We start from the raw sequence: 22,926 nt of genomic DNA on the forward strand, positions 1-22,926 counted from the left end.
TTGTACAGAGTGCGTCTCTAGGATGTGAGCAATATCTGAGGGGTACGTACACAGTCAGTTACATACTATATGGAAGGTCCTGATCCCATAAGAGAATTAACAGTCTGTGGAAGGATAAACCTCTGGAACCATCAGTGAAATAACTTACAAAGCTCAGGAGAACGTGAGCTAAGCTAGAGAAAGAGAAATAACTTGCAAAGGGATGTCAGATGTATGAATTTTTGGCAGGGAGGTTATTAACAAATGAAAAAAAACATTCCAAGGGAAGGGAGAGGAGTCTCCATCACTAAAAGATCAAGACCTTTCTGCTACAGATGCTTTAGTGAATCACACAATATGGGGTATAAGTATACAGGGGTGACTGGGTGAAATTCTCTGTGTTGTATTGTATAGGGTGTCAATCTAGATCCTAATGGGCCCTTCCTGCCTTATGCAATTTAAAGGTGAAAATGTAGAGAGGGGAATACAGCAATGCCAAGTTTCCAGCAATGTGAAACAGAGGTGTACATTTTTACAGGCAATGCCTGATTGCCCTTAGTGCTTGCAAAAGTCTCCCCCATAATGTATAGTCCATGTCTGTGTTTATGGATAGCATCAGTAACCCCCTGTGGAAGGGGGCATGATCACAGTGGAAGATCAAGATCTATTCTCTTAAAAGAGGCTTTTTTTGCTCAACTTCCATTGGTTTTCTAGGATGGCCAAGCCCCAGTGGGGTCTATTCAGTATCCATGGCAATAAAAATACATTGGAGGTAACATCAGTTGACTTAATAAGACCTCATTTCAGAGCTTTGGCCCACAGTATGGTGATTTCTGCAGCAGGTCCTTCTGCTAAGGAGAATGAAACACCAGGAGGCAGATGATGCCAGGAATCATAGCTTTTATTGTAGCACATCTACATTAAAAGACAGGAGGGGAAAAGAGAACGGGGGGGGGGGGGAAATCGCCAACACTAAAGCGTCTACAGCACAAGTGTTACAGGATCTGTCCCAGGCACAGCTGATATCCCAGAGGCACAAAGACGATCAGTTACTCGTTACAAGGGAAGGCATTGACCTCTGGATAGGAGAAGCAGAAGCAGCGCGCAGTGTGCGGACAGAGACAGGGAACGACGTTCCTAGAAACACGTCACACTGCAAGGGGAAAGCCAGAGCAGCGGAGTGAGGAGAGAGCTACTGCGCGAGGGGCTTAATTCATTCTCATTCCGTAGACGTCGGTGGTTCCGTGGGCACTAACAGAGCTTCTTTTCTTTGCAGCAGTGCTGCACAGGTGGGCATTTTGGAAGGCACGGAGGACATGGACAACACTTTTGAGGGCATGGAGGACATGGACAACACTTTTGAGGGCACGGAGGACATGGACAACACTTTTGAGGGCACGGGCATGGATGCACACATGTAGTGCACTTCTTCACACAGACTTTACAGCAGGGATCCACGCATTTTGTCACACACTTGGTCACACAGACTTTGCAGCAGGGATCCAGGCATTTGGTAGTGCACTTGGTCACGCAGCAAGGAGGGGGCAGGCAGGTCTTTTTGCATTGCTGCTGGTAAGCCATCTTCCTGGGACGTGGGCAAAACTGAAAGACAAAGGAGGCTTCAAGGTTTGCAAAATCAAGGCAAACAGCATCATCTTCTCATTCGCATCATGCACAAGAACATTCAGCAGAATCAGAGCCTGGTGCACTCGGGGACACTTCTCCACAGAGAGCATTGCCATTGCAAATAAATAGAGAATGAAAAAGCATGAGGGAGGATGGACTGAAATCCCACTCTGAAGGTTTACAATGGGATTAGTGAAATAACCTCAATATAATTAAGCAAAACACTTCTGTGACCAGTAACATATTTCTGCAGAAGAAAGCAAAACATTCAGTGCAATATGTACTATCAGGTTTAAACAGCTGAGATTAATGGCAAGGCAAGAGAAACAGAATGTGTTTAGCAGTATTTGTAACCATCAACCATTTCTGCATTCAAATGTTTTTCTGCTAGAGGAGTTAAATAAACCACTCAGCGCTTCTGAATGTGCAGGTGGCAGGTGGCACTGGTCGAGATCTCTCTGGAATCTCCTCATTATCACACTCTGTAGGACTGACTGAGCCTGATGCCACTGATCTAAGGGTAGAGTTTTCAGCTGAATTTTTCAAAAGCCCCAAATGAACAGTCGGTTCCTTTGGCCTCTTGTGTTCCAAACTAAATATTCAAGAATGGAAGTGCATTTGTGCAAATGTTTTCTTCCCAGTTCCTTAGGCTGCACAAATGCATCTGGAGTTATATTTCCAGCACAGAGCAGCTTGACTTTTATGGGTGGTGACTCCTTGAATCTACTTACTGCCTTCCTTTCATTGGGGGGATGTGTGCGCAGGCAAGGCCTTTAGATTCTCTTCTATTCCCCTCTAGCTCCATGGCTGGTGTAAATCAGTGGAGCTCCATTGACCTCCACAAAATTTTGCAGGTTTTCGCTATTAAGGAATTTGGTAGTGAGAGGGCAGGTGCTATATCCCCTCCATATATTTTCAGTCTGAGTTACTTCCAGACACATCTTACTCCTTTGCCCTCATTTCTCCAACAGCTCCCTCCGCCTAGATGTTTCTCTTTCCAGTTCTCTCTGCTGAAGCACTGAGCCCCACCCTGCAATTCCCTGTCACACCTGCTAATTTAATTTCCTGAATTAAAAAGGGATCCTGAAAGCAGGGATGGAGAACATTCGACACAAACAGAGCTTGGTTCCGAAGGAAACATTTCTAGAGAGCACACCATGCCAAAAACACTTCAGAGAACAATCCTTACAGGGAATGGACTGAAATCCCTTCCTGCAGCCGTGCAATGGGATTAGAGAAATAACAGCAAGATACTCACGCAAAGCACTCTTGTGAACAGCAAGGAAAGGAAAGCCAAAAATGAAGCCAAGCCATGAAGTTAGCTCTCCATAATAAGAACAAGACTTACCAAGTCACCAACAGGAGCAAACGAAGAAGCCGAGTGGATTGAGGAGCACTGGGACAGGGACTTTTTATATGGTTTGCATGGCCTGCTCCGCGGAAATGAGGCACCCCACAGATATGCAGATATGATTTTTACAATGCTATCTAGCTCCAGTGACACAGCCTTCAATTACTCGCCTTCATCACTCATGTTACTAATTATTTTAATTAATTATTTTTAGCGGATGCACATTCCATATTAGAGTAAATGCTGTTTGTAAGTTCTCTGCCTGATCCATATACTCTGTATTAGAAAAAGCCAATTCCATTAACAACAGGATTCTTTGCATTTCCATAAATTCCTTCTTCAGACTTTCTTGCATCTTCCTCTGAGGCATCAGGTACTGGTTGCTATTGGAGACAGGACACTGGACCGGATGGATCTTTGCTCTGAGCCATTATGGGCATTTCTTCATTCCTGCTAATGTTCAACTTCCCTCCATGATCTACCCCGCATGCTTCTATAGACACAGAGTTGCTCTTGGATTCCTGGATTCCCCAGTATTTTTAGCAGGAGGACACTTCAAATCCAGCCCACACTGTTATTTCTGGTAGAATAAATATTTGTCAGGTGACTCCTAATGATATGGAGTTTGGCTCTTTATTAGCTGACATTGTGTCTTTACGTAGGGGTGGTTTTTTGCCATTATGCACTAAAATTTCATTCTAATTGTTGTATTTTCTAATGCAGATGGTAATCTGCTGTGACAGGGTCCATCTTGATATATACGGGATGCCAGCACCCCCTGTGGGGAAAGCAATCTCCTGTCTGTCTCCATTACATTACAAAATTTCAATATCTAACATGACATCAACATGAGTGTGGAATGGGAATTATGCAAATATGGACTGGAAAAAACACATATGTGATGCTGTTGCCACAGACATTGACTCTTCTGAAGAATAATGTCCAGGTTTTTATTTATTTCAGTTAGGAAACCAGCACCTATCTATGCATGTGTCCGGAAGCTCATGTTCCTTTTTAACCTATAGTGGGGTCTTTCTTTCCTGCTTTCCTTCATTCAGGATGAGAAGCCCTGGCAGAGATTTACTGAGATTGTAACGTCTTTGGCACAGGAACCAAACCTAACACAACAGGTTCTAGGTCCATTATCACAATACACCACGTTGTGTGCTGGATTCTGTCACTTTTTCTCACGTTCAGCTATGCTTTCCTCTGAGGCCGTACCACAGATTTCCACGTGTGGACCCAAGGAGTGAAGTGGGACTCCAACCTGACAAAGCTGAAGCTCTCCTCATTGGATATCTATGATCCTGCTTCATGGACTTCCACCTTGAAAGCAGGTGTCCACTCGCTGCTTATGGGCTCAGCCCCTTAGGGTCCAGCAGTGAGTCCTGAAGGGTCAAATTCTGAGAAAAGATTAAAGTGAAAGTGACTGTAACACAAGCAGCGTGATTCCGGGGAAAAATAATTCCAGGGGAAGTGTTATCTGAAGGCAAAGCTTCTTCCCCCTGTGCTTTTAATGTTACAGCTCATCTGTCTTCATTCCACTGGAAGGGTAATAACGATTTCTGAGAAAAACAGACCTGTTAGGAGAGTTACTTTGAGTGTGCTCAGATTCCAGACAATTAGAAATACTGAAGGAGTGGTAGACAATTTTATTCATGTAATGATTTGATGTACTGTACCTCCTAGAGGCCCCAAGTATGACAGTGAACTCATTGCTAGGTGCTGTACAAACACGTAGTCCCTGCCCCAAAGATTTTAATCTAGACAGGCAACAGTTTGGAGGGGAAAGAGGCATAGGGAGGTGAAATGACTTGCCCAAGATCACACAGGCAATCAGTAGCAGAGGCAGGGATACAGTCCAGGTCTCCTGACTGCCAGTGCAAGGCCGTATCCAGGAGATCCCACTGCCTCCTGTAAGGTATTTAATTCCTGTGACTCACTAGGAGATAGATTCCTTTATTTAAAAAAGGCTTGACGACTTCTACAGTCTATTACATCTGCCTCCTACTGAAAAAAAAATAAAATATAATGCCTTTCGTCTTTCAGAGTCTCTCAGAATCTGGCTGAATGTGGAAGTTAGTTGAAGCTAGCAAACAGACTGAATAAAATATAAAATAAAATATGTGTGTGTGTAGATTATTGCCCATTTACCAGTGGTGGTCGTGGATTCTCCGTCACTGATGATTTTTAAGTCAAGATTGGAGGTTTGTCTAGGGTCTATGCTAGTTCTGGGCTAGTTCTATGGCCAGTGTTGTACAAGAGATCAGATGAGATGATCCCAGGGGTCCCTTCCGACCTGGCTCCTGAAACCCTGAGGCCCAACTCGTGATAATAACACACTGGAATTCCAAAGAGGAAGGTACACGCGTGTCAGCAGCATCAGAGGCTGAGTCACAGGGTCTTGAATCAGCTGCTGCCATCTGAACCCACAGGAGAATCACACACCCTCAGGGCCTTGCAGCATGAGAGTCCACAGTGCCCATTAACTGACTAAGCGGGAATAGCAAAAGACACAAAAGAAAGGGTCTGCAAGTGTTGGGTTTAAGGGTGAAAGGGGCACATAATCTTCGTGATACATGCATAAAAAGCTCCTCATTTTCTGATTAAAATACGTTAAAGCTTTCAACCTCTGTTGCAAGTGTTTACAATCTATATTAGAAAATATTAGAATTAGGATGAAGTTTCAGTGCAAAATGGCAGGAAGGCACCATGAGGTGAAGACACCATGTCACATCACAAAGACCCAAACTCCTTATCAGCAGACACCTCAGCAATATTCATTCTAGCAGGAGTAAGAGTGGTGAGTGGGCTGCATTTGGAGTTTCCTACTGCTAAAAATACCAAGGAATCCATAAACCCAGTGTCAGCTCAGTGCCCATAGGGGCATGCGTGGTGTGGCACGGAGGGGAGCTGTACATTAGCAGGAACAGAGAAATACCCAGAGTGGATCAGATCAGAGATCCATCCAGGCCAATATCTTCTCTCTGCCAGTGAGCAGTACCAGCTGTCTCAGAGGAAGATGCAGGAGTCTGCGGATGGAATGAATGGAACTCCATAAAGACCATTTTAAAGCAAACAATGCAGTTGTTTATTGAATTGTATTTCTAATATGAATTTTGTACGTCAGGCATTTCCTCACAGATGACACGTGTGTCCACTTAAAATAATAATTAAAAATAATGATGCAAACAAGTAGTTCAAGGATGTTGAATTGGAGCAAGTCAGTTTATGCAAATCATATTTGCATACCTCTAGGATATCTCGTTTCTGGATGCCAGGCCATGGAAACCATATAAAAAGACTCGCATCACAATGCTCCAGAAACGACTTGACATCTTCATTAGCTCCTGTTGGTGAATTGGGTAAGTCTCCTTCTGATGATTGGGAGCTAACTTCAAGACTGGGCTTAATTTTTGGCTTTCCTCTTCTTGCTGCTCTCCAGAATGTTTTCCTTAAGTGTCTTGTGGCTATTTCACTAATCCCATTGCAGGCCATGAGAAAGAGATTTCAGTCCATCCTCCCTCTTGTTTGTTCTTTCTGAAGTGGTTTGCAATGGCAATGCTCTCTCTGGAGAAGTGCACCAGCCTCTGATTCTGCTGAATGTTCTGGTGCCTGATGCGAATGAGATGATGATTCTGTTTGTCTTGATTTTGCAAACCTTGAAGCTTCCTTTGTCTTTCAGTTTTGCCCACGTCCCAGGAAGATGGCTTACCAGCAGCAGTGCAAACAGACCTGCCTGCCCCCTCCTTGCTGTGTGACCAAGTGCACTACCAAATGCCTGGATCCCTGCTGCAAAGTCTGTGTGACCAAGTGTGTGACAAAATGCGTGGATCCCTGCTGCAAAGTCTGTGTGAAGAAGTGCACTACGTGTGTGCATCCATGCCCGTGCCCTCAAAAGTGTTGTCCATGTCCTCCGTGCCCTCAAAAGTGTTGTCCATGTCCTCCGTGCCCTCCGTGCCTTCCAAAATGCCCACCTGTGCAGGACTGCTGCAAAGAAAAGAAGCTCTGTTAGTGCCCACGGACCCACCGACGCCTACAGAATGAGAATGAATTACAGCCCCTCGTGCAGTAGCTCTTTCCTCACTCCGCTGTTCTGGCTTTCCCCTTGCAGTGTGACGTGTTTCTAGGAACGTAATTCCCTGTCTCTGTCCGCACACTGCGCACTGCTTCTGCTTCTCCTATCCAGAGGTCAATGCCCCCCCTTGTAACCAGTAACTGACCGTCTTTGTGCCCCTGGGATATCCGCTGTGCCTGGGACAGATCCTGTAACACTTGTGCTGTAGGCTCTTTAGTGTTGGAGATTTTCCCCCTCTGTTCTCTTTTCCCCTCCTGTCTTTTAATGTAGATGCGCAGCAATAAAAGCTACGATTCATGACATCATCTGCCTTCTGGTGTTTCATTCTCTTCAGCAGTCACATGTGCTCAGACCCAGATTCTCCTTCCTTTGGTTTCCTTTTAAAAAGACCCTTCTCTAGGAAGTGGTGGCTGGTGCCCAGAAGAAGTGATGGGGTCAGAGGTAGCAAGGAGGAGCAGAGGCAGCAGGGTTCAGGTGAAACAGGCTGGTTCTCTGCCTCTGTAGGACTGAAAGAGGCAAGCAGCAGGGCGTGTTCCCTGCTCAGTGCCTCCCCTGTCTGTTGACTGCTGTGTATATGTTACAGGGCCTGAATTCCCAGGGGGTATCCAGGTGTGCTGCACCCATGGGGGCTGGACCAGCTCAGCTGTCAGAGGTGTTCTGCCTGCTGCAGCAGCTGAGCCACAAAACCATTTTTTAATTCTCGTGATTTGGGGCCCCACTCACGCCTTTTTAGCACCTGACAATACTGCTGATACCCAGTAACTGGCATCGTAATATTCTGCCATATTCAAGGACTGCCACCAGGTACCCGCCTTGCGCTGTAACTGCCCAATACATCCACACCTGAAAGGTGCGTAAGACTTAGGGTGACTAGATGTTCTGATATTATTGGGACCATCTCGATTATTAAGGGATTTGACTTGCATACAACCCTACTACCTCCTCATTATCCTGCTCCCCTCTCCCCCCATCCCGATTTTTCACACTTGCTCTCTGGTCAACCTAGCCAGACTCCAGGATTCTGAGTATCCGTCTTTCAGCACATTGGATGCAGCTGTGAAAATGAGGACAGGTCCAGGTGGTGTTTGTACAGCACCTAGCTTAACGGAGTCTAGGTCCATTCAAAGGACACCTAGGTGCTATGGCAATTCCGACACATACATAATATTATCATTTCAGAAGGGACTGTGAGTTCCAGGATTATCTTTGCCCATCAATTTAGTGTTCTCATCCACTGCTGATTACAACCTGATGGTCAAATACATCTCTGGAGTAACTCCATTGATTCCAATGTCAAACTGGTTCAGGAAAACTAGATGTATTGCCATGGTTACATTCAAGTGACTTGACAGGCAGAACTAGCATAAAATATGGCTGGTTTTTTTTAATCTATTAAATCCTTTTCTTTGGAAGGAGCAATAAGAAGACTGAGCTCCACAGGCAGTGCCCCATATTCATTTTCATGCCATGCTCCTGGAATACGCTGTTTTAAGGGATAGAAGATGAGTCAGTCATTGGGATGATTTAATTGCGGTTGGTCCTGCTTTGAGCAGGGGGTTGGACTAGATACCTCCTGAGGTCCCTTCCAACCCTGAGATTCTATGCTTCTGTGATAACCTATATCAGAAAAATGACAATGAGGGGCATATGCTGATGCAACAGTCCCCACAACAGGTCTGCAATTGTTTTGGAACGTGGGACATCAGGGTTATAACTCAGACCTCAACCACCTGAGTTAAGTAGTAACACCATTACCTATCACCTGTCACCCTGAAATTCCATTTTCTGTTGAGTAGTTACTAGAGAGGGATTCAACCCACCCATGACGAGGGAGCATCACTGTGACAATTGTGAGAAGAGAGGGACAGAGGATCTCCAGTTTCCTTGGCCTCTAACAATTAAATCAGGAAAACACAAGGATGCTAGGTCTAAAGTACTTTAAATCTGGTTCTTTTCCATACCAGTGATTCTCAACATTTTCCGTAATCTCCAATCTCTCCTTGATCTCTCTGCCAGCCCACAGAGTGTATTTTTTGGTTAATGTGGATGTTTCTGTATCGCAGGCAGTTATCTAAGATCCCACAGCTCTCGTTTCCTTTCGAAGAGGCTCTTCAAGATCTCAAAGACTCCCCCAAAGGATGTCATGAGAAGGGACTGTGCAGTACCTCAGAGCTCTGATTCAGCTGGGAAAGGACTTGCTGCAAAAGCCACCATGCAGGAGGGGCTTTGTTAAATTAGCCAGCACTGCCTCCAATATACTTTTATTGTTGTGGGTACTGAATAGAGCCCATCAGAACTTGGCCATGCTAGAAAACCAATGGCTGGTTGAGCAATAGAAGAAACTGTTATGAGAAAATATCTTGATCTTCCACAATATTCATACACCCTTCAATAAAGTATTACTGATAGTATCAATAAACACTGGCATGGGTCAGACATTATATGGGAGATTTTTTATATCATTACCATGGCCAGGTGCCCGGAAATGAGACACTCAGGGCTATATAGATTTGATTTTTCACAATCCAAACTTCCTCCATCTACAGATTCTTCAATTACCTGCTTGCATCAAGATTTTTAATAAGTATTTTAATAATTAGTTATAATTATTTTAAGGAGACGCACGTGACACTGTCTGAGCAAATGCTGTTTGTAAGTTCTAGCACATGACCCACATAATTCCAATTGGAAAAAATCAATACAATAAAGAACTGGCTTATTTTCTTCCTAAAATTGATTCTTACATATTTCCATAAGTTTCCCTTCGCAGGCATTCTTGTACCTTCTTCTGAGATATCTTGTAGTGGTCACTGTCAAAGACACGATACTAGACTAGATTGAGCTTTGGTCTGACCTGCTATCAGTATTTTTCCATTCCTGCCAAAATGCAGTTCCCTTGCACGCTTCTATACGCACGGAGTCGATGTTGGAATAACGAATACCCCAGTATTTTTAGTGGTAGGACAGTCTCCACTCTTAGTCCTGCTAGAAGAAATATCTGGGGTCATTATCATCTGACATTGTGTCTTCGCTTAGTAGTGGCTTCCTGCTATATACACTAGACATAGATTCCAAGGCCAGAAGGGACCACTCTGATCATCTCATCTGATCTCTTGTACAACACTGGCCACAGAACTAGCGCAGAATAACCCCTAGAGCATAGACTCTAGACAAACCTCCAATCTTGATTTAAAAATCATCAGTGATGGAGAATCCACAACCACGGCTGGTAAATGGTTCCAATGACTAATCACACTATTAATATTTTACACCTTATTTCCAGTCTGAATTTTTCTAGCTTAACCTCCCAGCCATGGTCCAGTGACCTCCTCAACCAGCTCTTATAAAATTCTTGGATTTGAGTTCTCTGGACCTTCTTATATAAAAATGTCTAAATGTAATAGCTTCTCTTCAACATCCTCTAGTGTAAGACCTTTGTGCAGGGAGATGTCTATCCTTGTACATATGGGACATCAGTGCCCCCAGTGGTGATAGCAATCCCCTGTTCATTTACATTATGTTAATAAAATTTGCATATCTAAGGTGCCATCAGTGTGAGTTTGGAATTATAATTACCCCAATATGGACTGGAAAAGTCACCCATGTTATGCTATTTACACAGGATGGTGAGCATTCTGAACAAGCATGACAAGAGTTTTAATTGATTTAAATCATAGAATGAGAACTTACCATACATGTGTCAGGAACCTCATATTCCTTTTTTACTTATCTTGGGTGGTTGTTTTCTTTCTTTCTTTCTTTCAGAAGAGAAACTGTTGTAGAGATTTGCCTAATTGTAAGCTACTTGGGATCAGAACCATATTTTCCTTATACGTTTGTACAGCCCCTAGCACAGTGGGGTCCTGGATCACTAATGATGCTCTTTGGCCTTACCTCTGTACTAGGATTGTGCCCCAGATTCTATCACCTTCAGGGGAAGGGACTGTGTCCTGCCACGTGTCTGCTCAGACCTTGACGCATGCAGCCCTGGTCTTAGTGGGGCCTTGAGGAGCTAATGAAATATGAAGTAATAATAATAGCTCTCCCGTAACTTCACCAGCACTGACACACTCTTGGATAAAAGGATGGCAAAGAGGTGGGAGGACTTGGCTGATGCGGGTTGAATTATTTTTGGCACCCAGAGAACACTGCAGCATAAGAAAAGCTCAGATGGTCTTTTCTCCTTTGTTTCTTTTTAGGTTTGCAGATTTGTACGAAGTCACCCAGGCTTATCTCAGGATTTTTCTTTCCCCACTTTTCAGGTTATGTGGGTCTTTAAAAGTGAAACAGAAGAGAGCTTGAAATAGGCGAGACAAGAGCCAAGCAGTGATTAAAGAGACAAAGAGAGGGCAAAGCAAACACCAGGAGGCAGATGATTCCAGGAACTACAAGCTAGATTTCAACACAACAATAATTAAAGGTTGGATGGAGGCTGGAGAATTAAATTATTCCAGAGCTGAACACGCGATGGTGGAATTGTACAGAGTGAGTCTCTAGGATGTGAGCAATATCTGAGGGATACGTACACAGTCAGTTACATCCTACATGGAAGGTCCTGATCCCATAAGAGAATTAACAGTCTGTGGAAGGATAAACCTCTGGAACCTTCAGTGAAATAACGAGCAAAGCTCAGGAGAACATGAGATAAGCAAGAGGAGGAGAAATAACTTGCAAAGGGATGTCAGATGTATGAATTTTTGGCAGGGAGATTGATTAACAAATGAAAAAATCTTCCAAGGAAAGTGGGAGGATTCTCCATCACTAAAAGTCTTCAGATCAAGACCTTTCTTGCAGAGATGCTTTAGTGAATCACAAGATATTGGGTTCAAGTATACAGGGGTCAATGGGTGAAATTCTCTGTGCTGTATTGTACAGGGTGTCAATCTAGATCCTAATGGTCCCTTCTCGCCTTATGCAATTGAAAGGTGAAAATGTAGAGGGGTGAATACAGCAATGCCGAGTTTCCAGGAAAAGTGAAACGGAGGTTTTTGCTGGTGGATGCTTTTGAACAGGTGGTGTGTTTGGAGGGGCTGGGGAAGGGGGTTCTGCCAGATTTGGGGGGAGTTTATTTTCAGCATATTTATACACTATCATTGATATCTTTACTATTTTAATAATGATTCAATGGTTATGAACTACATAATTACATCATCGTGAATTACAGCATATTAAAATCATTGCAATCACCTACAAGCTGCCTTCACTAACATCCCAGTTTAAAGACATTATGTCTCAATGTACCTTTCTGGATGAAAGTGTCAGCAATCTTACTTACATCTAGTTCCCTGGTATGGTCTTGATGCACGGAAAGGACAGCTACATCCCATTGATGACTGGAGGTAACTTTTAAGTCTTCTGAAGCTGGAGAATGAGTTTTCCACAGTTCAGGATGATATCAGCATAGTGAGAAAGATTCTTATAAATTTGCATTTCTCTGGAAACATAGCGCTTCCAGAGTACTGCAAATGTCTCCAAGATCTCTTTGTTGACACATAACAGCTAATTTAGACCCTATCATTTTGTAAATATGGTTGAGATTATATTTTTGCCATGTGGACTACTTTGCATTTAACATTGAATTTCATCTGCCATTGTGTTGCCAAGTCACCCAGTTTTGTGAGATCCCTTTGTAGCTCTTTGCAGTCTGTTTTGGACTTAACTCTCTTCATTAATTTTGTATCATCTGTAAATGTTGCCACCCCACCGTTTACCCTTTTCCCAGATCATTTATCAGTTGGTGCCAGTACAGACCCCTGGGGGACACTGCTATTGACTTCTCTCCATCCTGAAAATGGCCTAATTATTCCTGCCCTTTGTTTCCTATCTTTTCGCTAGAGTGCCTGGCAGGGCTTTCAGGCTCATGTAACAATCCCTAACTTAATGACAAGCTTTTGTTATCTTAATCACCCTGCCTCTGTTTAGAAACAAACTCCCTGCCCCAAGGGCGGCAGCTGGGAGCAGCACAGAACTCATCACTTTCCACACTCAAGCGCCCTGTGTGGTTAGGCCAGGGCATCGCCCTGTGAGCCGACCTCAAGCAGGACCAGGAACCAGTATGGCTCGTGGGTGCTGAGCACCCCCTATTTTTTGGATGGGAATTCAGGCCCTGTCGAACACAAGCTGATGTTTGACTAGTTCAGTCCCACCGAGGCAGGAGTACCGGCCTGTCCCACGGGTACCCTGCTGCCTCTGCTCCTCCTTGCTGCCTCTGGCCCCATCACTTCTTCTGGGCACTGGCAACCACTTCCTAGGGAAGGACCTTTTGAAAAGGAAACCCAGGGAAAGAGAATCTGGGTCTGAGCGCATGTGACTGCTGAAGAGAATGAAACACCAGGAGGCAGAGGATGTCGTGAATCGTAGCTTTTATTGCTGCGCATCTACAGGAAAAGGCAGGAGGGGAAAAGAGACCAGAGAGGGGAAAATCTCCAACACTAAAGCGTCTACAGCACAAGTGTTACAGGATCTGTCCCAGGCACAGCTGATATCCCAGGGGCACAAAGATGGTCAGTTACTCATTACAAGGGAGGGCATTGACCTCTGGATAGGAAAAGCAGAAACAGTGTGAGGACAGAGACTGGAAACATTCCTAGAAACAGGTCACACTGCAAGGGAAAAGCCAGACCAGCAAAGTCAGGAGGAAGCTACTATGCAGGAGACTTCAATTCATTTTCATTCCGTAGACATTGGTGGTTCCGTGGGCACTAACAGAGCTTCTTTTCTTTGCAGCAGTCCTGCACAGGTGGGCATTTTGGAAGGCATGGAGGGCACTTTTGAGAGCCTGGACATGGACATGGATGCACACACGTAGTGCACTTCTTCACGCAGACTTTGCAGCAGGGATCCAGGCATTTGGTAGTGCACTTGGTCTCACAGCATGGAGGAGGCAGGCAGGTCTTTTTGCATTGCTGCTGGTAAGCCATCTTCCTGGGACGTGGGCAAAACTGAAAGACAAAGGAGGCTTCTAGGTTTGCAAAGCAAAGACAAACAGCTTTATCTTCTCATTAGCATCATGCACCAGAACATGCAGCAGAATCAGTGGCTTGTGAACTGGGGAACACTTCTCCAGAGAGAGTGTGACAAAGTGTGGGGACAAGGGGGTAGCTCCCTTTTATGGACCCAGCCAGTCAGTTAGCTATAAAATCTCTCTTAGTAGCTGTTCTCGACTTGCTTTACCTGTAAAGGGTTAAAATGACTTACTGCTATGCAAAGGTAAAAGGAAGGGAGTGAGCACCTGGCCAAACGAGCCAATGGGAAGGCTAGAACTGTTTAAAATTGAAACAAGACTCCCCTTTTGTCTGTCTATTGTTGTTCTCGGGGAGATGCAGACACAGTGCAACTATGCTGTAAGAAACTTGGGGCCAGGTATAAAAAAAATCATCGGTATCACACCTAGAAACTACTCATTTGAAATCCCAGATATGTAAGTAGATCAGGAAATGTCTAGGAAGACGTGATTAGGTTTATCTCTTTTATTTCTTTATGGCTTGTGAACTCCTCTGTGCTAACCTCAAATGCTTTTGTTTTGCCTGTAACCTTTAAGCTGGACCTCAAGAACATTATTCCTGATGCTTAATCCTTGTAAGTGTTTTTTTTAAAAAAATCTAGCAATAGCCTGAGTTTCCAGATGTATTTTCTTTCTTTTTGTTTTTAATAAAATTTACCTTTTTTAAGGACAGAATTGGATTTTTGTGTCTCAAGAGGTTTGTGCACATGTTGTTTAACTAGCTGGTGGCAACAGCTGATTTCCTTAGTTTTCTCTCTCAGCTCTTCCCTGGAGGAGGACTAAAAGCGGTTGAGGGTACCCCACAGGAAGGAATTCCCAAGTGCACCTTCCTGGTCCTCAAAGGGGTTTTGCACTTGGTTGGTGGCAGCACCTACCCATCCAAGGTCAGAGAAAAGCTGTAACCTTGGGAGTTTAATACAAGCCTGGAGTGGCTAGTATTAATTTTTAGAATCCTTGTGGGCCCCCACCTTCTGCACTCAAGTGGGGAATCAGCCCTGGCAGAGAGCATTGACATTGCAAACCACTTCAGAAAGAACAAGCCTGCGGGAAGATGGACTGAAATCCCATTTTAAAGGCATGCAGTAGGATTAGTAAAATAACCACTAGATAGTTAAGCAAAGCACTCTTGTGAGCAGCTAGAAGAGGAAAGTTAAAAATTAAGCCCTGCCATGAAGTTAGCTCCCAATAATCAGAAGGAGACTTGCACAATTCACCTACAGGAACTAACGAAGAAGTTGTGTTGATTGAGGAGCATTGTAATGTGAACCTTTTTATATGGTTTCCATGGCCTGGCATCCGGAAACGAGATATCGGACCCCGCCGCCTGCTTATACCTCCCGCTCCTGCAGACTCACCAGGAGAGGTGTCCTGGAATTCTAGAGGAGGGTACACAGGGAACGTTCATGAGGCTCTGACACAGGGTGGTGCTTAGGTGTTGTGGAAAAGGGGCTTTAGAAATACCACGGATGGAACAACCCACTGGGAACTGCCCACAGTAACCCGCTGGAGGACTGGACCCTCATTTTGTGAACCCACTTGTAATAAACCCACCATGGATTGGAATCCAGAACCTTCTGCATCACACCAAGGACCTCAAGTGCATGAGCTTAAAAAGCAGCTCCATTGGCAGGTAGCAGTAGCATAGCTCAGCCACTAGCCAGGCACAAATCAGTGGGACTTATGTGCTTTGGGAAATTTTACTCACTCCGTGTAAAATGAAAAATAAATATATTACCTGTCCCTAGATATGGGCTTATGAGTTTTTCCCTGGGAGCTACAGGGCTTTTGCAGTCAGATGCTTGGATTTAAATTTTCTATTTTAAACAATCTGTGTCCAGGTTTGCACTTTCCCTCCAGGCTCCAGGTCCAAATGATGTCCTAACATTCCTTGCTGAGCAGTAGCATTTATTGGCACATCGAGTCAGAGGTGCAAACGACTATTATTTTCACTATTATTAAGAAACCTTAGCAGAGCTGGTATTCCAGAGAAACCAGTTTGTCTGCAACCCCAAGCTACTTCCCTCAGCGAGCCCAAATTATCATGCCATTTTTTCTGTCAGATACATCTTTAAAATTGTTGCTATTTATTACTTAGCATTTGCTAAGTGAACAATCCATTGCTACAGACTTGCTTCTTTGCCAGTCACACCTAGCAACTTTGTCATGCTGATTTGTCGCTGCCATGGATCAAAGACAGCAGAGAGGAATGTACATAAGAACGGCCAGACTGGGTCAGACCAAAGGTCCATCTAGCCCAGTGTCCTGTCTTCCAACAGTGGCCAATGCCAGGTGCCCCAGAAATGTGTCTCACCCGCTTCAATTCTGTTTGAGCCCAACCTATTCGTCTTTCCCATCAACCAGGCCGTCCATTGTGGGAAAACACGAGTGTAGGTGTCAAAATTAGACACACAGCCACTCCTCTCCTGCCCTCAATTTTCTAAATTAGAATAATAATGATGCGTTTCTAGCACCTCCCTGTCCCGGGGATCTCAAGAAGCTTTGAAAAGTGTCATCACTCAAGCAGCACCACCCCAAAGGTGCATTAACCTCCCAGTTCCTCAGTTTTCCCGCTGTAAAATGAGGCTAAGTGTATCAGCTAAACTGGTCACACACTACGTCTAGCGGGGGAGGTAGGGGTGGGATTCCTGCTCATGCACTCAAACCAGCAGGATAACCATGGTGGCACAGGCAGTGACAAGCAACGGCATGAACTAGCCATGCTGAATACGGACCCACAGGCTTCCCCTGAGCTCATACTCGGAGTATGTTATCTGTCCCATGGTGACTGCAAATGTAAAAAACTTGCCTTTGGAATTCATGTTGCTTATGTGCTGTTCTCCTGAGGAATCCTAGGAAACCAGGAACATCAGAGCCCTAATCTGCAACCACAGTCTGTGGGGGAGAGAGCTATTTGTACACAACTAGGGTTTCCTGGGTGCTATCTCAATACAAACAAATGATAACAGATGAACTCAGCAGCAGCAGCTTCTCTGGCATGACAACATGACGGTCTCGATCGGGGCTTACCTCCCTGCCCCTGGAACATAAAGCTCCAGTCTCAAGGAAATCAACTCTCTCCCGGCGCACTCACCTCTTCATACAAATCAACAGACTCTGCCATATCTCCCCATCCTCAGACAACCGGAGTGGCCTCCCCATTCGTAGCAGGACCCAGTTCAAAGTCCCCTACCTGGCTTGCTAGAAACCCTGCATGGATTTACTCCTGGATGTGTCTCTCTACTCCCCCTCCCTAGCCTCAGTCCCCTTTGTAACTCTTTCACACAATTTCACTGACAGCAGAGCTTTCTCCTCCATCTGTAGCCTACATTCTCCTTCTCATTTCAAAACCCAGTTGAAATATGTAAAGAATTTTCTCCTTTGCCAGCACTTGAATTTCTCTCTCTGTGTTTCATGATTTCTCTCTGTCCCTGCACTATTTGGCTTCTGTAACATATTCAGGTGTGTATTAAAGACCCAATGGAAAATAAAACTGTGTTATTGTCTCTAGTTGTTTTCATCAGAATGCTCCTTCTAGCTTGGAAATCACTTCAGAAGTGGGCCAGGCATTTAACTAGAAATAACTCCAGTAAGATTGTCACAACCTACCTCCCTTCTCAGTACACTCTCACCAATCACACTCCACCCACGTTACAGCTTAATGACAAGATTGGCAGCCAAATATTTTGAATGTTACAGAGGAAGGAGGCCTGGGTAGGTGTATAAGCTGGGAAAATCTAAGCCTGTCTCAGCTCCAGACCATGATCCCAATGTTCATTAATAAGATACTGTCTGGCCTTCTAAGCAGAGCTGTCTTGACCCTAAAACTGGAGCTCTGTATAAAGGGTTGGTGGTTAACAGAAACAGAATGCAGAAGCAAGGGACCATTCAAAGATCTTGAGTGCTGTTTGGTTGCTAAGTATCAGCGTTTTCCCTCTGTAGTTACAATTATAGGGACACAACACAGGCTCCATAGCAAAGTTTGTTCTTGTTTCTAGTTCTGTTGCAACCCAGCAACAACAGTAGCATATATAACAGGGGCATCAAGTCTGCTTTATCAGCGTCTCTCATCCCCACAACCTGTGCTGGTTTTCACCAGGTTTGGCTCCTAGAAACCGCTGCCTGAGAGAACCCACGGTGAAATAATAAACTTGATTTGAAACTGAGTACGCCAGCCCGGGCAAGGACTCTCTCTTGCTCTGGGTATGTGCAGCTCCAAATAGAATGGGGGCCCTGAGCTCAGCTGTGGATTCTACAACTACCATAAATCACATAATTCCATTAACAACAAAAGTGGCTTTGCCTCCAATGACCAGTCATACAGCTCCTCTGACAGCTCAACCTAGTGTTGGCTTGAATCCTAGAGCTCAGCATTCACACCACCCCCTTCCTCCAAATTTTCATCTGAGGCCCAGCTTGTGTCCCCTATTTATGTTCACCTCCTGCCCAATTAGTAAGTCATTAAGAGGCTCACCTGTAGTGATTTCAAACCACCCCATTGAAACCATTTAACCCTTTATGTTGCTGGAGGGGCGTTTTGCTCCTAATGCTGTTTCTAATATAGATTCTGGAGCTGAATTTCCTTAGGTGATTTGGGCAAGTGGATAGCACCCGAGACTAGGAGCTATGAATTCCATCCTCGGCTCGCTTCCTGACCTGGGGCAAATCTTCCCCCTGCTTGGTGCCTCAGTTTCCCCATCTAAAAAATGGGGATATGGACAGTGGCTTCCTTTGTAAATATCTATTGATACAGCTGATTATTATTTCTTTTTCCTCTCAAAAATGTGTACTTAAAAATTGTAAGTATTTCTGTAGTGTTTAAAATAACACTCTCTAATTAGCCATTTGTTGGCTAAAGCAACAATCCTCAAAAATAGGAGCCTAAAGTGGGGGGCCTACTGTGAGGATGTGGCCCCCAAATGCCTAATAGTAAATTTTTAAATTGCACTTAGTTTGTAGCAGCTTCTAATAAAGATATTTAGGGAGTTAGGAAAACTTAACTTCTTGACCCAGTGAGATAAGTTTTGCTGGGACTCAGCCCAGGTCGCAGCAGACGAATGGACACATTATAAAAGCCAGTAGCAACTGTGTGGACCGTCCAAGTAGAAAGGCAGAAGACGGGCATCCATTGAGAATGAATTCTCTGCTTGCTCCCGGGCAGCCTGGTAGCAAACGGCCAGGGAACAGCTCAGAGAAGAGACGCATTACCACTGTCTTTGCTGTATGCGTTGTGGGCAGAGTGGGCTTGCTTCAGCTGCTGTGCCGACGCTGGCGCTTGGAGGCTCGATCCAGCGTATTCCATGCCTCTACAGTACAACAGAGCTGTTGATGGAGCGAGTAAGTCACGTCCCTGCTATGTGCCTCAGTTTCCCCAGCTGTAATAATTATACTAATCTGACTAAGGCTGGGAAGAGCTAAACATTATTATTATGCACAACATTTCTTTTTACTGTCACTCCGCCTTTAGCTGATCTCGACGAGGTGCGCCCGGCTGCTGAAAGTCCTGGCTGCTATCTATCGAAACTCCCAGCTGGTGGCACTCTGAAAAGCTGCCTTTAAGGCTGTCCAGGCAGACGTTTGAATTATTGCCAGCTGCACTGTGCACCCGAAAGAGAGGTTCTAATTTGCACCCCACTGTTAGCTTCAGACATGCTAATCAAAGGGGTTTGCCTGGTGTTTGTCATTCAGTAATACGTGCAGTAAAAGACTACAAATCCTTACAGGCTGATCAGGGTTTGTTTCATTGGCCTGCTTAGGATGCTTTGCTAGAGAGGCCCAGAAGTGATCAAATGTTTTATTATAACAAACCCCACGGGGAACCAGGCCTTCATGGTTCTCACGACGTCCCCGCAGCCCCTTGGAGTCTCCCGGAGATGACAGGGATAGGGCTCTCCAACATCCTCTGCTCTAAAGGCACAGGCCACCAAGATCCACCAAGGGTTTTAGGTGGGAGTTAGGCAGCTAAATATGTCTGTGGATCTGGGCCACAGTCCCGTGGTCCTTGAGCTAAAGGAGCATTTTGGCTACGTGCTAGCAGAAAGGGGCCTATGATGTATACTTAAGCAGTTCTGATTCTGTCCAGCAAGGGGCAGAGGTGAGACACCCAGTCACACTAACCCTCTTATTCTTATGGCCTCGACGATGATTGTTTCCTTGAACCCACTGGACTCCAGATAGCCAGCGTGAGCCTGAGGGAAAAGAGCTCTGTTAACTTGCTTTGCAGCACGTGTATCACTGTTCTCTGCTGAAGCAGCTAAGTTTATTTATTACATTATTACTATTATTAATAATTTATTTATTTGTGTTCCTAGGTGCTATCCTAGGAACTCCACTCAACGACTAGGGCCCCGCTGTGCGAGGTGCTGGACAAATGCAGAACATAAAGGCAGACTCTGCCCCAATGAAATTACAGTCTTAGTCCTCTGCTACCAAGAGGCCAGCCCCTCCTTCACACTCAGCAGCACCGGATTCCACAAAGACACCCATTGACTTCAGCTGGACGACTCCTGGTGTCAGGGCAGCATGAATAACAGAGCCACAATTTTCAGAGTAGCAGCCGTGTTAGTCTGTACCCGCAAAAAGAACAGGAGTCCTTGTGGCACCTTAGAGACTAACAAATTTATTTCAGCATAAGCTTTCGTGGGCTACAGCCCACTTCTTCGGATGCATGGAATGGAACATATATTGAGGAGATACATATACACATACAGAGAGCCACAATTGGGTTTCCCTGCCTATGCACAGGCCCCTGTATTTTGCAGCAGATGGGCCTCAGTTCTGATTCTGTTGCTCTCTTCCCCCATAGGTGGTCCAGGAAATTGACTCTCCCCCTACCCAGGCTGAATGGAGGGCTATACAGAGGGCTTCGTTCTCCAGTACTATATGAACCCAGCACCTTAAAGGACATGATATAAATGCCTACAGAACACGTCAGAGAATCCAGCCGGAGATTCTGACCCAGGGCCGGCAGTGACTGGTCAGAGCTCAGTGTTAGGGTCTGGAACCAGATACAGTAATTAATTCACCTATTCAATCAACGGTCCTTGCTCAGAATGACTGTCCTGGCACAAGGAAGATGGAAAACCACAGAAGACTCCACAGGCCCCACGGGAAGAAGCCAGTTGAATGACACGGTTTTGAACACACCTACATTAGTCCAGTGCCCACAGGGTGTTAATTACCCCCACCTTGATGCTAATGATATCCTTGGGAGACGGCAATTTTGAATGTGAGGTTTTCATGACAGTTACAGGGAGAACAATTCAATGACGCTGGAACAAGTATTTTAGCCATACGTATCTAATCCCAAAACACCTGCAGAGGGAGGGACATGAAATATAGGTTGACCATATAATGTGCTCCCAGGGGGAAGACAGAAAGATGCATCCTTCCACAATCAACCCTAGTGCATAGTGAAATAATCCCCTTATTGCTCCAATGCTAAACCACAAATAACTCTTCTTCATTATACCACTGGCCAGCTTCGGATAGCTCTACTGCTTCTGATTGACGTTGTAATTATTCGTTCTATTACAGCAGTGCCTAAAATAACCGCCCAAGATCATAGGCCCATTGGGCTGTAAAAACAGTCCCTGCCCTAAAGCGATTGCAATCGAAATAGACAAAGGATGGGAGAGGAACCAGAAGGCAAGGGATTTACAGAGAATTATATATTAGGTAATTGCAGAGCTAGGACTTAGAAGCTAGATCTCATATCTCTTAGGCAAGGGTCTGATTCACTAGGCCGCATTGCTCTGTTATGGCAAGTGCTGAAAATGAGGGACCATTTTTTTTCCCAACATGTTAAGTGGCTGCGCTATATGTGGTGGAATGTATTGATTGTATTTAGTTCTCCATTATAGACAGTCTCTCTCACCCCCACTCCCACGCCTCTGTAATATTAATTACTGTCATTGTCATTCATTTATTTAGTGCCTTAGGCACTTTCCAGCCATCAAACGGCCTGGCCCTATTCCAAACAACTTGCTCTCAAAGGACCTGATCCTGACTCTCACGCGGGCAGGTGCATTGGTCGACCTGCACAGAGCCAAGGGCCTGATCCTGAAAACACTTACTACCAGGAGCAGCGTTTGCTAATCTGAGTAACCCGTCACAGGAGCGGGCCCTCAGTGAAGACCTGACCTCACAAAACAGAAGGGAGCAAGTAGGGGACGTAACCCTGACATTTCAGCCTCTCTTAAAAGTGCCTGGGGGGCAGAGGGGCCGTGTCAATTTCAAATGAATATCGTTACCAGGAAGGGGGAGGTTCTGGGTTTGTCTTTAACTCTTCCCCTCTCTGCTCCTTCTTCAATGTGTCGGTGTCAAATTTTTAAATCTACAACGTTTAGGCCGGTTCAAAATTAGCCCAAATAAGAGATGGTGGAGGTGGTAGAATCTCCTGCCTTGGAGGTTTTTAAGGTCAGGCTTGACAAAGCCCTGGCTGGGATGATTTAGTTGGGGATTGGTCCTGCTTTGAGCAGAGGGTTGGACTAGATACCTCCTGAGGTCCCTGCCAATCCTGATAGTCTATGATTCCAAGAGATCTTTTTTATAATACTCACCACACACAGAGAGGAGCATTCTGAACCAGACAGGTCGTGTTAACACCTACCCCTCAACGCACATGCACTCAGAAAAATGATCCAAAGGATACTTACACCCCAACACACACAGACACTTATGCAGTAGAGAAACACTGACAACATTTCCCCTCCACAGTGCGCACACAGCTGTGTGTTCCTACCAGCAAGGCACCTACAGCCACAAGCAGAGTTTTCAAGAACTAATGCTGTCGTATTTTGTGCTCAGAGACCAAAAGCACTATAGCAGTGGGAAGAGAGCAATTGCGTTGAACCTCCTCATAAAAAAACTATTCAAGTCACTTTACTATCA

The sequence above is a fragment of the Mauremys reevesii genome, linkage group 24, assembly GCF_016161935.1.
Source record: "Mauremys reevesii isolate NIE-2019 linkage group 24, ASM1616193v1, whole genome shotgun sequence".
NCBI classification, from domain to species: domain Eukaryota; kingdom Metazoa; phylum Chordata; order Testudines; family Geoemydidae; genus Mauremys; species Mauremys reevesii.